Source organism: Melopsittacus undulatus, chromosome 8 (genome assembly GCF_012275295.1).
Source record: "Melopsittacus undulatus isolate bMelUnd1 chromosome 8, bMelUnd1.mat.Z, whole genome shotgun sequence".
Taxonomy (NCBI): domain Eukaryota; kingdom Metazoa; phylum Chordata; class Aves; order Psittaciformes; family Psittaculidae; genus Melopsittacus; species Melopsittacus undulatus.
In genome coordinates, this window is record NC_047534.1 from 51455802 (window position 1) to 51473707 (window position 17906).

At 46.2% G+C, this 17906-nt stretch overlaps 1 pseudogene; it reads left to right on the plus strand.

Annotated features, from left to right (window-relative positions):
* The first annotated feature begins 11 nt into the window (after positions 1–11).
* On the plus strand, positions 12–931 carry LOC106023329 (G-protein coupled receptor 35-like; annotated as a pseudogene).
* Positions 932–17906: the final 16975 nt, after the last annotated feature.

Consider the following 17906-nt stretch of genomic DNA (forward strand, 5'->3'; position numbering starts at 1 on the left):
ACTACGGGACAATGAATGTGTCCAGCAACTGCAGTATCACAAGTCTAGAACTTTGTCACCATGTCTGTCTCTTTGAACTTGCTCTGTATAACGTCATTTTCTTTTTTGGAGCTCTGTTTAATGCCCCTTGCCCTATGGGTGTTCCTCTGCAAGATAAAGAAGTGGACAGAAACAAAGGTGTATGTAATCAACTTAGTCTTTGCAGACTGCTTTGTCATCTGCACCTTGCCTTTCATGGCTTATGTGCTCTGGAATAAGTCAGCCTGGGATGAACTCTGCCAGTTTACAGAGACAACATATTTCATCAACACGTCAGTGAGTATCTGCATAATTACATAGATCTTCACTGACCGAAACATTGCCATAAAACACCCCTTGAAAACCAGGGCCTTCATGTCTCCATCAAAGGCACCCCTTCTCTGTGGGCTTCTGGGATAACCAGTGCCACTGCACTGATTTTGGCAGAGCCAAGCCACCCTCTGCTTCCAGAAGGATACTACCGTGCCTGCTGCTCTGAGCCTGCTTTCCATGGTCTTCGTTTTTATCCTTCCATTAGCAATCTTGACTTTTTGCTCCACAGAAGCGATCAGGACCCTCAAAAGGTGCCTGAACACCAATTCACCAGAGGAGAAATGAATCCAGAAAGCTGTTCATATTATTTACACTAATCTGACTGTATTTCTAGTATGTTTTCTGCCAGCCCTCTTTGGGTTACTTGCCAGGTTCATAACAGCATTGGAGCTATCTGTTTCATGCTCCACGTTATGAAGAGCATCTCCTCCATACGAGGTGTGTTGTCACATCTAACTGCAGTCTAGATAGTATCTGCTACTACTCTGTGACCAAGGAATTCCATGAAGCCATTCTATCGCCCAAAACCAGCAGTGTAAAAACACATCAAATCTACCCCTTGCAGACACACACTTGCTGAAGAAAAGCATGGGGTGGAAGGAGGGAGGCAAGAGGGGCGAAAAACAGCAACCCCTCAAAAAAACCCATCTCTGAAACATCAGGATAAGACATCTTCAGTGTTATTGGGATAACTGTTGCTCTTTCTCTCTGGAGAGATCAGAGAGTCATAGAACAGTTTGGGTTGGAAAGGACCTTCAAAGCTCATCTATCCCACCATCCCAGCCACCAGATCATGTCATGACATAAAGAAGGTGGTGCACAGGGTAGGTGTTTAGAGCCACCAGTGCTCCTCAAGTTTTGAGGCAGAGGAAATGGGACCTTCTACAGTACATGCAATCATCGCAGGTACAGGCGTACCTGCTAAAAAGGGGCAACCCTCTCCAAAAGGTCTGATATTAACTTGAATTTTGTCCTTCTGTCCTCAGTGACTTAACTCCAGCTTTGACTATGGTCTTAGATCACTGTATCTCAGCTTCAAAGAGCCCTGTGGGATGGAGAATAGATGCTAAGGCCACTGTTTCCACCATGCACTTATTTGTACATAACATGCAATTAAACATAGCAAACTGAGCACCCACACAGCAGTACACAAATCCACTTCTGGTGCTGCCATATAGATGGTCACTTAAAACCAAGAAAAAACCCATGTACTACAATGCCAAGCCTAATACATCTGTGCTGCTCACACCAAACCATACACTGGGAGCTTCCTGCCAGCCTAGATCGTTTCAAAGCTTGCAGCTATTACCAGGACACAGCTATTGCTGTGCATGGAGTAAAGACAGTGGACTGAGACTGTTGCCCCATCTCTGCCGTTGAACACTTATATCAGCTTGTGGCAACACCCTGGCATTTGTGAGACTAAAATCACTGTGGGTATAAATAAAGCCATTACTGCGTGGAAAAACAGAGCCCCACAAAGCATTGTAGATCCCAGAAAAGAACTTCTTCATTGTGATTATCAGGCATAAATCTGTGCAGATTTGATCTTCCTAGCTGAACCCTGGACCACACATCAGTGTAAATGGCTGCCTTTCCAACCACAAATCTCCTCTATAATACCTGTGCTTGCTGATTAGGCACCATGTATCCTCCAACCCCACAGGGAAGTGATAACAGAGCAGCTCAAAACAGTTAAGCCACAAATGGAAATCTTGGGCACTAGAAGGAAATGCCCCACAGAGTCAGCATGGGAAACATTAGAGAGCTGTGGAAACACATGTGATAGCTGTATCTCCTTTGGCTTCAGGGTCCTTGACCCTGAGTGTCTTCTGACTTGTAAATACCTAAAATATTCTTCCAGGGAATGCAAATCCATATTCTGCTCATTTAAACCTACAGACATCTAACTTTCACAGTGACAGCTTACAAACAATTCCCTAAAAGTGTCCTGTCACCTTCTAGTGTCTGCAGGCCACACACTGAGACCACTGTCTGAAGACCAGGCAAACAACATATGAAACAACCATTCCCATGACAGAAAACACTCCTCAACCAAACATTAGATCTAACTGCTTTGTGTCAATTCCTTGGCACAGGACCCAGCATGATGGAAGCTCAGCAGAAAAAGGGATGAAACCATTCAGGTCAGTCAGTTGATTGTTTATGTCCCAGTTTTCTTTGATACATTATTTAATGCTCTGACATTAATGATCCTTCAGGGCAAGCAGAGTGCATGTGACCAGCTCAATCACAGCACACACTCCTTGCTCCTCATTCTGCCTTTTAAGTCTCTTTTCAAAGAGAGTGAAAGAAACCAGACACAAATTGTGCCTGAACTTAAAAATCATCCATTGCTTAAGGCACTGCGTGAGTGTTGTCACCCTTGGAGCTGTCAGCAAATACACTGCTATTAACTAGCCTTGGAAAGCAGAAGATTTAGGGTCCCTGTTAGCCCATTCTCCTTTCTGGTGTGCTGTCAATGCTCACGACAGGCATCACTTACGTGTCCACGCAAGAGGTGTTCAGCAAGGAAGACATCTTCTGCTTTCAGAAGTAGCACAGAGGGCCTTCAAAAACGCTCTTTCCTGGAGGATCCCCTCCTGGGCTTCTGCATCTCATTGGTTATAATGAATGCCTGGTCCAAACAGATTATCATGAAAATGTTCATTACTTTGAAGAGAGATGAAGGTTGAGTCCTATCAACCTGTTCTCCTACTGTTAACCCAGAAAGCAAACTATTACTTGTTCTGCAACCCCTGTCATGTTCCTGGATTCTGCCTGTTGATGTGGGGCACCTTGTCCAATTTCCAGTGAGCTCCAATGAAGTGGTCTACTCTGAAATGCAAAACAGCAACGTGTTTGTGTCTGTGGCCTCCTGGACAGGCCTCGGATGATGGCACATAAAAACTGCTGTTGAGATACCATTTGCTACTGTTTTATAACCAAAGAGTTTTCAGATCTGGGAGGGATTACAGACAAGGCACTCTAGTAAATAAACTGAACAGCTCCCATGGTTTCAGCCCAGCCAACAGCTAAGCATCACACAGCCGCCCCTTTACCCCCTGTGGATGCCCAAACCAGTGCAAATGTGCGAAAGCATTAACAGTTGGCATTTCTGCACAGAGCCAAGCTTGCTGCATACAGAGCTGTATGGAGCGAGTGGTTTTCTCTTGTAGGAAGCAAACTGATGCCTCCCACTGTTCATGTTCTACATTACAAACAGTAAGTGTTTCTTTTTCTCATTGTAAACTAGAAATTTGTTGACTTCACAATCCCAGTCATAATGAAGTAATGGGTTTTGTTGTTTGCACTGACTTCAGGGAAAACAAAAAGGAAGCATTTTTAGCAAGTGATAATAAAGTTATTTCATTGTATTATATCTATAAATAAATATTCGTTCCTCACCATTATACATCAGAGTCATCTATTATTAATGCTAAACTTGTAGCAGAGATTGCGCAGAGACTTTGCTAATGTGATATAAAAGCTGCCTTACAACAGGCTACTTACAGCATAACCCAAAGATGAGCAAGCAACTTCCCCATTACCTGAAGATGCAGATGCTACCTGAGACAAACATGATTATCTGCTTTACATGCCGAGTTATAATGATGTTAATGGTGGGTTTCTGACACCTATCTTCAGGCAGAACAAAACCTCAGCTCCATAAGCGCTCCCGGTAAATGGAACAGCACCTTTGCCACAACAAACCATGGAACCTGCCCCGCAATAAACTGGCAGCCATCACACAGCACTGGAATAGCAAACCATGAGGACAGTGACACTGTGATCCACACATCTTTCTCATTTCCTTGCACGGCAGCCTCGCTCACAGCAGGAGGGAGCAGCAGCCACAGTCCATCAGAGCTCTAACAAGCAGGGCTGGACCACTGCATTCTGCTAATGTTTCAGCAAGGCAGAATCTCTCTGTCCCTTGAAAAGATGCTGGCAACGGCTTAAACTTTAAATGAGGAAATTGATGCTGTGGCAAAAACTTAGGCTGTGGGGAGCAGGGGGGACACAAAGAAGATGCAAAAATAACATGCAAGGAAAGTAATCCAGATTCTTGCTTCTGTGTGAGCAGCCATCAGATTCAGCAGTTTGGGCCCTTCTAAGCAGAAGAGGCAGGGGCTGGCATGAGGCATTATTTCACTGCCTTGATGCTGTGGTAGGATGGAGATGGCTAGAGTACAGAGAGCCCTGTAAGGCAGACAGGGCCAAGATCTTCCCCCAGAGAAAAAGGAGGCAGGAAGCCCATCAAACCTGTTGTTAGCAAACCAGGACCAGGAGCACAGGAAAACCTCACAACAAGGGCTTTCTTTGACTGAGAAACAACCTCAAGCAGGACATCAGGCAGAGCTTACAAGGGAAGGAAAAATGACTGTACAAAACACAGTTAAATCTTAGGGTTCAAGAAGTACAAAGATCAAACAGTCCTCAGCAAATTCTTCCCTTAGATATGAAGTTACCTACAAATGACAAGCAAAGAAGTGAGATCATCTCAGCATTACTGCTGCTGCTAAACCCAGCAAACTTGTCCAGCTATACCCTGAAAACCACCCTCACCCTGCTTTGTCACAGCTTTCAGTAAGGATGAAGAACCCAGAAAGTCCAGAATTTTAAAGGAATTGCCACATGAAATCTCACACCAGCAACAAGGCCTTTAGGGAAGTCAGACAAAATAGGGTCAGGGGGCAAAGACCACCAAACAGATCCCCTGTTCTGCGTACAGGCTCCCAGTAGTGTCCCCAGACTACCCCAATGGAGAGCTGCCAGCAAGGAAGGGAGAAAACAACACACGTCACCTGCACGGAGCCACACGGTGACAGCGCTCACAGGGCTGAGACAGGCTGAGTACTGCTGGGGCAGGGGACAACACTAAGTGAGCATCACTGGTCCAAGGCAGAGGTGATAAAACCTGCAACTGCATGGAAGAAAGGGGCCATAAGGAGCTGCAAGAGCCTACAGGGTAGCTGGTATGGAGCAGAGGTGGAGGAGAGAATAGCATGAGGATCCTGACCCAGTGCTGTCCAGGAATCACACAGAGACCCAACAGCCACACCAGGAGATGCTCAAGGTCTCTGCAGGTACCACTTCATCATAGCTTTGCCTACTGGCAGCTGGTGTTGAGTTGCTCTGACACATCCTGGTGAACCTGAGGATCACAGCCAGCTGTTTTATTCCTGGTAACATGATTTGTCCCTCCCTTGAAGCCTCACCAAGCTCACAGGAGACATAGCTGCCATCTCAGACCTCCCAGGTCTTTCCTGTCCATGAACAACTGCACCTGGAATATACTTCTGCATTCACTCCTCCAAACCAGGAGGGCAAACAGCAATACTGCCCTTAGAGCCAGGGTGAGCAGATCACTCACTAGATTGGACACTCCTCACCTCTTCAGTTCACATGGCTGCTGATCCCATTTTCTGCCATGGCATTGCTGAGCCTGGAACTGTGGCAGAAGCTGCAACACTTTCGAGACGCAAACCAGCTTTCACAATCCTTGAAAGGCAGCGTGCAGACCCCTGCCTCTGGTTCTTGCTGCAGACCACTAAATGCTACCACCAAGGACATCATTCAGTGGCAGCTAAAACTAGTGAGAGACGTACTAATGATTGCTCTGATCACTAATGACAAATGATGCGGAGACAGCTCAGGAATGAAGGACCTATGTCCAAAAGCATTCTGAGCTGCAAGGATGCTGGCTGCCTTCTCCTGAGCACCACTCTAAGAGGAAGGGTAAGAGCTGGGTTTAGGCATCCCTTTTCCACTGTCACCTGGTTGTAACAGCCCCCATAACCCCTAGCTGCAGGATCCGAGTCTGGCCCAGAACAGAGGCCCAAGTATTTTTCCCTGCTGTTGAGATTGCTCTGGGACCTCCAAAGGCCCCAGCTCTCCTCAACTTCAGGGCTGCACAGAAAGCATCAAACACTAGAGTGAAACCAGACCTCAGCTCAACTCGAAGCCAAACAAGGGGGATGGAGGAGGAAGGAAACACCAACTGGGCACAAATGAAAGGGAGGAAAGAAACCCGAGGGAGGCAAATTAACCATGAGTGTCAGTTCTGGTACTTTTGAAACGCCTTCAGCTCCACTGAAATAACCAGTATTCATCTCCTTACTCTGGTCACTTCCATGGGGTTGGGATAGGAAGCAGGGACTTATTTAAAGAAGAAACGTCTTTCTTCCAGTGGAATTCCCATTCAGCTGCAGAGAGCTCATAAGAACAATTCTCACAGTCAGGGCGATGCTGCGAGGGCTGGAGCAGCTCTGCTCTGGAGCCAGGCTAAGAGAGCTGGGCTGGGGCAGCCTGGACAAGAGAAGGCTCCTGAAGGGGAGACCTGAGAACAGCTCCAGTGCCTAAAGGGGCTGCAGGAAACCTGGAGAGGGACTTGGGACAAGGGCCCGTAGGGACAGGCCAAGGGGAATGGCTTTAAACCGGCCAAGGGGAGACTGAGATTAGACATGAGGAAGAAGTTCTTCCCTGTGAGGGTGCTGAGGCGCTGGCACAGGGTGCCCAGAGAAGCTGTGGCTGCCCCATCCCTGGCAGTATTCAAGGCCAGGTTGGACACAGGGGCTTGGAGCAGCTGCTCCAGTGGAAGGGGTCCCTGCCCAAAGCAGGGGTTGGAGCTGGAGGAGCTTTAAGGCCCCTTCCAAACCAAACCATTTCATATCACCACATTTTTCCATCCCTGGTGATAGGCAGGAAGGTGCTAAGTCCCCAACTTCAGAGAAACTGCACTTTCCTCTTATTGTCAATCATTTGGGCTATACAGGCTGAGATACCAGGACCACTGAAGTTACTGCAGATAAAGACTGTGAAGGTAGTATCTGATCCTGGCTGCTCTCCTCAGCCAAAACCACTGCAGCAAGCTGGGTTAATGTGTGGAGTCACATGCTGCCAGCACCAATGCAGCCTCTGCTGCTGTGCCTTTCTCTGCACACTCACCCCAGCTCTAAACCTGGCTCCCACCTGCATTTGTCTAGGAGCTCCTGTGCCTCTCAACACTCCCTCATATTGTCTAGGTCTCATTGAAGATGCTGCTCAAATGCTAGAAACACCAGATGAAGTGACAACACTTACAAGGAATGCTCTTTAAGTAATACTTAAAACTAGTGCTTTGACCACTGCTAATTTTCTTGCAATGCACAAATGAGCACACTGTGGCAAGCTCTCACTAAATTTCAGTGTGACAGAGCAGAATCTCACACTGTTTGTCAGAAGTGATTCTCTTTAACAGGAGAAACACGTCATTAGTTTTACTGTTAAGCAGCTATCCCGCTTGTACAGGTTTACTAGATTATTTTCCATGCTAGATAAAATAACCAACTAGAACAGTCAACAATGAGTAGCAAGCTCCAGGTCTGTCACCTACGTCAACTGCAGCTGAATAATCTCTCTACCCTTTATGCAGCACTCGTGATTTTGGCAGGAGAATGTATTTTAAAACATTTAGACATTGTTTAGCCAAATGCTCCTCTATGATTCTATGATACAACATTAGATACAATGACTTACCTTCTTTTGCTAGACAAAGCTCCAGGGGAATGGATGTTTTGTAATATCAGAATTAGCAGTGAAATTCAGAACACTCTTTAGCCAGGCCCTGAAATAAGATACAACCTCCCTTACCTCAGCTTCCAGACAACTCCTGCCTATAGGGAACAGACAGCAAAAAGAGCATCTGAAGAAAATAACATTACTTTCCAAACCCTTCACTCCAGTTTGCTCCCCAACCACATTTTCTTGCTACTTTTTGTTGCTGGGTTTCTTTTTAGAGAGAGCAATGATTTATGGGAGAACTCCTGACTCTCAACCAGCTGCAGCCACTGCTGAGATCAGGGAACAAACCTGGGCTCAGTTAGGCAGGGAGTAATCCCCTTTTTCTCTACCACCCACCCCCAAGCCCCCTTTAAATGAACACAGTATATTAGAAAGTATTTTTCTTGTATGAAAAACCAACACAATCAGCAGAAGGAAATGAGGGGAAACTACAAAAATGAATAAACCAAGCACTCAAAGGCAGAAAATGAGCACTTCTCCACTTACAAATCCTACTCTAGTAACTGTATGTGCTATAGTATTAGTATATAGTATTATGCTTGCAGAACTGCTTGACTATCTTTGTACAACCTATGAAACTAAGACACTACTGCTGCAGTTAAACAGTAAGTTGGGGTACCATGCGCCTGCCAGAGAGCTCTGAAATCGAACCCTGAAAGGCCACAAGTAAGAGGAAGGGGCCTGCTGGACACCTGTTCAGACAACACCCGGCCAGGAGCCTGTCCACAAAGCACCAGGACAGTCCAGAAACGGGTGACTTCCTCAGAAACAAGTCCTGCAACATTGTCAGGTCATCCTCAGATACCCTCAGATACACCACACTCATTGTCAGCCACACACAGTGACCAGTCAGGTCAGACATACTCTGTATGTAGGGTGCTGGACACACAGGCTGCGCACTGGGCCATCCCCAGCTGTCTCATACATTAGAAGTGCTAGGATTCAAAGGGCATTTGTAAAGCTTTAACGAGAGAAACTCCGTTTAATCTTTAGATAGCATAATCTTTAGATGGCAGAAAATTCCCTGAGCAAGCCTTAGCCCAACTGCTCCCACATCCAAGGCCTTCAGCCCGATGGCCAGGGCAAATCAGCAGCAGAGCAAATAAAGATCTTGCCTGTTCTCAACAGCTTGAGACATGAAATCATTCAGCATCAACAGAGAAGCCCTAAAGCCACCCAGCCTGGTAACTCGATGCGTCCCCTGCTACAAGCGCCTTGCAAGACAGATCGAGATGTGGATCCGCTCCCTCACAACGCTGTCTCTGCATCTGGAATACTTAGCGTTTATGAAGAAACGTGATGGCTTTACTGGAGCAAGGCAGGGGGAAACCAGGACAGCAACAGCAGCAACTGAAAGTCCTCAACAGAAAGGCTGTGATGAGCTGGGCTCCCCCAGGCACAACACAGCAAGGTCTATGCTAAACAAAAGGAGGACAATGCGCCCTTCCTCCTGCTGCTGCACAAGACCTCACTCATTTCATTAAGAACTGCAGTCTCCTGATCTTTCAGCACTTTAAAGCTACAGTAAACAGTCTCATTTCCAAACTAACTGCAAGTTAAAACAGAGGAAATAAACAGGGAATTCCTTGGTTACTTTCTAAACGGTTATTTCCATCTTCGCCCCTTTCCCTACCAGTAAAGGTACAGTGTGAATTAAGGAGCTCCAAGTAACCTCCCCCAGTGCCGAGCTCGAGGTGCTGTGGTATGTATGGAACACGCCTCTGGCTAGCGCCAAGGGACGGACGGACGGACGGACGGACAGACGGACGGACAGACGGACGGGGCCCGCTCCCCTCCCCAGTAACCCCGGACCCGCGGGGGGCTCGGGTCTCACCTGCCGCTACCGGGACCCTGTCCGCCGCCATGCTGCTCCCGGCGTGCAGTACCACGTGACACCGGCCGTCTCCGGGGACAGGGAGCACCACGGCTCATGCGCAGAGGCAGGGCTGCAGTACCCAACTCTGGACACAGGGTGGCAGCAGCCACCGGCATCAGGAGCAAGGTTTGGGGGTATCCTCTCCCAGCATCCGTTCCCTTCCCAACCGTGCCCATCGACGGGTTCTTGCGCCCATGGGAAGGTTCCCCCCCCCCGTTGGTGTGTTCTCGCTGTCCCATGTGCTTTTGTTTCTCCGTGTTTCCTGCAGGATTGACTTGTGGCGTTCTTGATGCTAATGTGTTTGATCGGGGGCAGTGTCCAAAATGTATAAGCAAAGTTACCCACTTCCTGCTGCTAAACTAGTAAATGCTGCGGAGAATGCAAGGGAACCCTCGTGTGCAATCAGGAGGTGAAGAGCAACACATCGGTTTCTGTTTAAGTCCAGAGATGCAGAAGTCCAGTAAGAGGCACACAGCAGAAACAGTCATAGAATCATAGAATAGTTAGGATTGGAAAGGACCTCAAGATCATCTAGTTCCAACCCCCCTGCCATGGGCAGAGACACCTCACACTATATGCTAGTAGTGTGCAGCAGCTCATGGAAGGCCTCTTGGTTTCCACTGACACCATGGATGGAGTAACAACTGTTCACTGTTTGCACCTATGGATTTCAAGGCAATTGTAATACATTTGAAAGAGTAGTTAGAGGTATTGAAAAATGGAATTTGATTTCCAGTCATCAGCAGCTTGTTTTGAAGCTTCATGAACACAGGGAATAGGCTGTTAGGTTTACAGTAATTGCACACAGTGCTGCATCTCATGCCCTATGCGTGAGTAAAACCATCACCTTCAAGTGATGTTGAGGGACAGGCACCTGTTGGAGGGTGAGAACCCATTGGGGGGGTGGGAATCCATCAAGGGTTGGAAACCGGGGGGGGGGGGGGCTGGAACCCGTCAATGGACAGGACCCCATAGCAGGGTGCTTACGCATCAGTGGGTGGGTCTAGATGGGACAGTAGCCATTGAGGGTCTAGAACCCTCAATTTGCAAGCAAACCGCTGCCAAGTTTTGTCCGATTTGGAGGCTACAATAATGCAAACCATTTAGCTTGTCCTGTCTTCATGACTTGCCCATGTGCCAGAATTCAGACAAGTCTTTCAAAACTCTGCAAACTTCAGTCTGAACTTTGAATCTGAAATGAGTGATCTTCAGCACTTGATGGTGTTAGTGTAAGAATGCACACATAACCACCGGAATGGTTATAGGAGGTGCTTTATTGCAGCGCTGGGAAACCAGGGGCACTCGCCCAAATCTGGCTTCAACCTCATCACATCGCGTTCACAATTTACACATCAAAAGTTTCACAATTAATGCATGTTCAACATAAATTGCTACCTTAACTCATACATATGCATCAGGTTTTGCCTCATCAGTCTATTACGACAGCAGCCTCTTCTGCGCTTGTGCAGCCCCCCTCTGGTGGTCATCCTCATGAAGTAAGGAGTCTTCCTCAGATGAAGTAAGGAGTCTTCCTTGCTTTGTCCTTTTCACCTGTCCGTTCTTTGGACAGGCCCCAACCATTATGTAGATGCCAGCATTCTCTCGTTTCCACTTAGCTGCTTCTGGTCAGTCTGTATGTTCTGCTTGGGTAAGGTTTTACATTACTTTCTTAAATCCACCTATGCACCATTCTCCATATATGGCTATATTAATTTCTACTGCTAGGACTACCATTGTGATGTTTACTTATAGATTAACCAAAGTACAGAACAGTGAAATTACAAGGTACAGAACAGCAAATTACAACTTGTTAATATATAAAGGCCTTCTATTGATTTACAAACTTTCAAATATTATTATTTTTAACATAAAATTTCACCCTTTTCTAACAATGGGGAAAGGCTGAAGAAGCTCATGTTGTTCTCATCTGACAAGTAAACCTAGTAGGGTTGCACTAAATGGTGTCCCTTCAGATTGCCCTATGTAGGGTCAGTGCCTGTGACTGTAAAGCCTGCGGAAAGGAACAATTCCTGTAGCTTGTGAGTCTGTTTGTTCTGCAGATAAACCCCCAGGCCCCAGAGGAGTTACAGGTGATGTTACCAACAGCATCCTGAGAGTGCCCTCTTGAGGCTTTCACCCTTGCATGTTTCCTTAGCTGATGAGAACACGCTATTCCCTCCTCATGCAAGGGCTAGCTGTGGAGTGGTTAACCACATGCCATGATGGATTACTCTCAGAAGGCCTTGGAGAATTAGGCTATGTGCATGAAGCAAACAGACATTGAGTTCTGTGCTTTAACTGCTCTCCCATGTCTTTCTGTGATGTGCTGCTCCTTGTACAGAGGATTTCCCCTTCCTTGATGTGTGGGAGGTTGCAGACATGTGCCAGCTAAGTGCTATAAATAACATGAAGTCCTCTGCTGCTCTTTCAAGGGAACTTTAGGCTTTCTCCTGAATCAACATCACCTTTAAGCAGCATTTCCCTGAATTTGCAGTATACATATGCAGATAGCTCAAGGTGGGGACGGGTTATTTTAAGCTGTCGTGAGGCAAGGTGCACACAGCTTGATGTGGCAGTGATGTGAACCATGGCTTGCAAAGGTTATTACCAGCTCCTTCCTTTTCACAGCAGTGAGAGCTGAAGGGTGTAGAAAGGAGGGGTGGAATAAGTTTAGGTTATCTGAAGCTGATACTCACTATGGGACAGGGGTCCTGCCCCTATGTGTTACAGAGAGGCTGTTGTATGTTCTTCCTGTGAGGCAGCAGAACAACTTGGGCAACAGCACTTTTTCTGTTGGAGAGCATCTGGTAAACTGAAGATGTGAGAGCTGCAGCCTGAGTTTGGTGTAACTTACTAAGTTAATTGATTCATGAATAAGTGGCTTTTAAAACAAACCTGAAAACTCTTGTTTTGAGTGTTTACCTGACGATGAGATCAGTGAACTTTTGTTGCCTTAGCCAAGGTAACAACCAGATCTAATCACTTGGAGCAAGCTGGAAATCAAATGTGGTTTATGGGTTTTTTTCCCCTTAGGCAGTGAAGTCTATTGAGAACCTGTTTTAGTGGTGGAGAAGTAACTGTGTTTGGTCCTGTAGATGTGCTGTGACTTGCTGTGGAAAGTGGTACACACCAGGAGAGAGGATCTTGGCTGCGTGACAGTTTTGGACCTGGAGCAGTTTGTACTTCCTCAGGGTACAATGCAGCTCCTTTCTTACTGCTGGGAGCTGAGTGAGCATATGTGCTTGCATAAGCAGATAGCACAAATGACTGGCAAATGTCATGGTATCACCTCTGTAAATGAGTATTGCTCTAATAGGAAGAAAAGTACTAGGGTGATATTGTGATCACACCACTGTGCTGTGAATTTGGGTTCCTCAAGTACTGGCTTATATTGGATGTTTGAGTGTAGTCTTAGCAGATGTTTATCAGGTGTTTATGTGGAAGGGAGAATGTACAACTCTTTTTCCCCTTCCTGGTAATGATCAGAGCTGTTGTTTTGATTGTTTCAGTCAGTAGTTTAATAGTTAAGGCTCCATCTTTTTTACCATCAGGGCTAGTGCTTATTCCTGCTTGATCTTAAGGTCCTTTCCAATTTAAACCATTCTATGATGCATGTAGCATGCAAGCAGGACATAGAATGTCTGTGATGCCCCTTTGTCACACAAGCAGGGATTTTTGTGTGGTCCGGGAGGATTGCTCTCAGTAGCCAAAATGTCTTTAGCTAGATAGCCATGAAGACAAGTTTTCAAGGAGTATTGTTCTCCCTTCTTGAGCTCTTTCCTGACAAAATGAGCTGGGTGATTGTAATGTGGGTATAAGCACCACAGCAGACCCTTTCCTAGCCCTGTTATTTCCTGGGATGGAAAGGGTGTGCAGAAAAGACATGAGTGGGAGTTGCAAGCTGACAAGAGGTTCTCTGGAGCATCTCCAATGTAAAAGATCCAAGATAGCAACATTAGAATCAGAAGAAGAAATTTCATGGTGGTAAAGAGTTCATTGTTTCCATCTGGATTCTGCTAAAGGAGAAAAGTCACAGCACAGCTGGTGAACCTGAAAAGGAAAAGCCTTGCAAGAGTCTATGTATTCATGGACAGGGAAGCAGTGGTTTTAACCTGTTGTCTTGTTCAACGTTTTGCCTGTTCCCTCCAGGAGACCTTTTCAGAGTGTTTCTGTTCATCTTGGTGGACAACAGGTACCCACATACGTGTCCAGGCAAGAAGTGAGTTCTGAATCCTCAGTTGGATGGTGACAAGTTGATCGCAAAGACCTGACTTGCTCTCCCTGTGAGGTCTGCCAGGTCTTTGAGTCCTTCCCTATCCTGCAGCCTGTGCATGCACACTGCAAGAAGAGATGTTGGTGCAAAAGAATCATGCCCAGCTTGAGGAAACAGAGGGAGATCCATCTCGGAAGGAGAAGTGAAAATATGTTGTTGAATAGAAGGCAACTGAACAGCAAATCAGTGGATTCTAGCATGGTGTTGGGCATGCAGTTAACGTCTAGGAACAAGACCTAGGTTGTCTACACTCAGAACAACATAGTTCTCTATATAGATGTTATAGATGGCATAGCAAAATGTCAGCTCCCTGTTCCTGTGGAGATGGGCAAGCAGGGTTCTGGGAGAGTTCATTACATGCTTTGTGAGATTCACATCAGCAGAGTTAACATACAGCCTTTCTGGAGTTCTTTGGAGGGCAGCTTCACAAGCTTGCCTTGGTCAGTAGGCTGTTGAACAGTTGTTTTTATTGAACAATGGGAAAGGTCTGTGTTCCCAGAGCTATGTGTTCACATGGGGTTTACTTCCATTTTGAGAGATTCCTTAATATTTACTTGGAGATTTTGTTGTCACTGTGTTTGTGAAACCCTTTGTTGTTGTTGCTTTGTTTTCATAAGCATTGCAGTATTTCAGTTGTCCTGAAGTGAAGAGAATTTCCCACAATGTAATGCAAGCGCTGAGTGGATGTTTGAGGTGCTTGGAACCTGTTCTGTGAATAGATGATTCACGTAGAACATGAGGGATTTCATTCCCAGATGTAGTATTGGCTGAGGCTGGAAACACTCTGCAGTGATAGCAGAAAATCAGGAGGACGTTTCAACTGAGCTAATGTCTGGGGAGGAATGGAAGCCTTTCCCTTTGCTGTCTTAAATCCGTGTTTGTTTTACATCTTTTGGCCTCTGCAGAAGGCTGAAAAAGAACAATGTGTTTCTGTAGTTTTCTGTGACTGTCTCGCCTTGGGGGCAAGAGGTCTCTCTTCAAAAGCCGTTTCCCATTCAGTCTATCTCTTTAAGGGTTCCATGCAGTTCCCACTGTAGTCTGTCACAAGTCTTCTGACTTCAGTGCTAGTTGATTTGGATCGAGATATACAGTTTTAACAGTGTGGAGAAGGTTAGAACTTGACACTTCAAGGGCTCTGTGGGCTCTGCTGGGGAATGGAAAATGAAGTTTTTGTCTCAGCTGCTGCCAAGATGAGCTGTTTTTAAAGCAACTTCACTATTTTGCTGACTTTAGGAGAAAACCATTTCAGGTTGAGTTGAAGATGCCCCAATAAGCTGACAAGCTGGGAAAGGTAGAATCAGAGAACCATTTGCATTGGGAGGGACCTTCTTCGTTGCAGGCCCTCATTCAGTCCAACCCCTGTAATGATCAGGGACAGCTTCAACTAGATCAGGTGGTCCAGAGCCACATGCAGCTTGGCCGGGGATGTCTCCAGGATGGTGCATCCACCACCTCTCTGGCACCCTGTGCCGGGGTTTTACCATCCTCATTGGAAAGAATTTCTTCTTTGTGTCCAACCTGAACTGCCTCTTTTAGTTTAAACCCATCACCTGTCACACAGGCCCTTCTCAAAAGTCTCTCTCCATCTTTCTTATAGGCTCCTTTTGAATACTACAACTGATGTTGTCCCTGGAATCTTCTTTTCCTCCAGGATGAACACCCCCAACTCTCAGCCGTGTCTTTCCTGTACTGGGGATTCCAGAGCTGGACACAGGACTGTCGGGGGGAGGGTCTCACCAGAGCAGGGCAGAGGGGCAAGATGTGGGGCTCTGATCACGGTGAGAGGAGCTTCTTCCCTTTTAGAAGATTCCTACTGCACATTGTACTTACCCAATAGGTCTTTGTTAGTATCTGAAGAGCTTCTGATGAAGCCATATCCAATTCTTCACTAAAATGTGACCCTGCAGCATTTGCAGAAATACTCTCATAATCTCAAGTAAAAGCCATTTAGAGAGAAATTCCAGTTTGTTTTAAATTTCTCCACCTTCCAGACTGTAGGAAGGTTGCTGCTGGAGCTGATCTGCATGGAGAAGGTGGGAAAACCTCAAGAATTACTCTGTCTGATGAGTTCCTTTGAGGTCAAGATGTTTCCCTGTTAGCAGTATCCCCAGAGAAGGTCTTGAAGACCAGCTAGTAACATTTGAATCTGCATTTGTGCCTGCTGTGTCCATCAGCTTTGTAAAGTGTTCTTTCTCATTTCCAGCAGTCACCTCTAAGCTTTAACTCCTATGCTGGTAAAGAATGCAAAGCTACCAGACACTTGCATTGCAGGGTTGCTATGGATTCACTCTGGGGTAGCTGGAGTCTGTGTAGATCTCAAGCCAATGTGCTCTGGGTAGATGGCTCCTGGCATCTGGCTCCTGTGTCGTGCTCCTCAGCTGTTCCACAGGTCCAGAAAGACAAAGTTATAGTGGGAATGCAAGGTAATAGACTTCAATAGAGTTCACGTGCTTGTAAGCTGTGACCCAAGTGTGTCCTAGTGCCTTTCCTGGAAGGCACTGAGGTACCTTTGTTGCCATCCTTGTATCAGATGGGTGGGCATTCCTCACTTCCCCAAGTGACCTGAGGCTGCTTTGGTTTCACAGTACGGCCCTGGAAAAGCAAGGAATGCCAGTGGCACCATCCCATCTGTGCAGCCTGCAACCCTAGCTATCCCTTGCCCGCAAGCAGAGAAGCTGAGGTCTTCAGAAAGTGAAGCAGAGCAGATGTGGATCTGCAAAAGGGGGAAAGTACATTGAAGTGATTTGTTAGCCAGTTTCTTCCAGTATCTTTTCGAATCTCACCAATGAGTCATGCTGAAGCCTTGACACTTTTCCTGTGTTTAAGAGTTCCCAGACTTTTGCAAGATATATCCCATTAGAAGCATGAATCTGCTCCAGACTGTTACAGTGGTGTAGGCTATTCGAAACAAAGGTCAGGAAACCTTAGCTCAGAGCTTCTTGTTAAAGCCAAAATCAAACATATTAACCCAGTCAAGGTAAGTGCAAGGGCCTATCCTGGTTTATGCATAGATATAAACCAAATCCTACTTTTCCTTGTCAGGAATTAAGGAATAATGTTTAGCTGTTTGGATATGCAGCATCAACACTTCAGAGAAATGATCCAATGTTTACTTATGCTATGATGCTTGTAATAGGTGTGCTTTATTGTGCACCTCTTTGCAAAAAGAACAGGAATTGGGAATTGGCTTCACCTTTTTGTATTTTGAGATCCAACCAGATAGAAACAATCAATTTCTGAGAACATGTAAGACAAAAGAGGGAGTCCTGTTCCCACTGAAGCCCATAGGAAATCTCCCACTGACTTTAGAGAGAACAAGGCTCGCACCTCAAGTCTAGCACAACATCTAGAAAACACACCTGGACAGATGGCAAGAAGAGAATTGTGGTAAGGAACATTGCAGAGTTGGCTTGGGAGCCTCGAGGACTGGTAATGCATAGAAAAGAGCAGAGAAGGGAAGGAAAACAATGCAGCTCTAAACATGTTTAACCTTTGATTCAAATGATTTCTGTAGTTTGCAGTGTCTTTCATAATAGGGAGAAAGTGGAGCTGCTCTCCCCTTTGCTCTAAATGCCTTGCTCTCTTTAGGCACCTAGTACAGAGCTTACATTCTACCAAATCAACCAATTTCCCAGATACAGGCATCAAAACTATGAACCGGGGGAGGCTGAACTCTGTCAATCCTGCCAGATCTAGAGTCTGATCAATTTAACAGCAACCCTGGGACCACTTTCTTCCCTGCTGTATTCTATCCAACACAGTGGGAAATGACTTGCCAGTAACAGTGTTCTTGGGCAGCAGTCATGCAGGGGGAGGGCTGACTGAAAAAACACCCCAGCA